The sequence below is a fragment of the Fukomys damarensis genome, unplaced genomic scaffold, assembly GCF_012274545.1.
Source record: "Fukomys damarensis isolate Sample0158 unplaced genomic scaffold, DMR_v1.0_HiC HiC_scaffold_21, whole genome shotgun sequence".
Taxonomy (NCBI): domain Eukaryota; kingdom Metazoa; phylum Chordata; class Mammalia; order Rodentia; family Bathyergidae; genus Fukomys; species Fukomys damarensis.
The window spans coordinates 33297057-33297290 of NW_022900933.1; positions in this window are offsets into that span (position 1 = coordinate 33297057).

Consider the following 234-nt stretch of genomic DNA (forward strand, 5'->3'; position numbering starts at 1 on the left):
ACCCCGCCCACCCTTGGGTTTACACAGCCCCAGCGCCCTCACCCACTGAGACACCCAGGTCCCATCCCCTTTCTGACCCCCAGCTGATCAGACCAAGCTCGGGTCCCCTGTCCCTTGTACAGCCCGACCTCCCTCCGCTCCGCTCCCTGGCGCCACAGTCGTCCTGGTCCCCGACTTCAAAGCCTCCTCAACCCTTTGCTCCTACCCCGAGTCACCGCCCATCCTTTCCTCCCA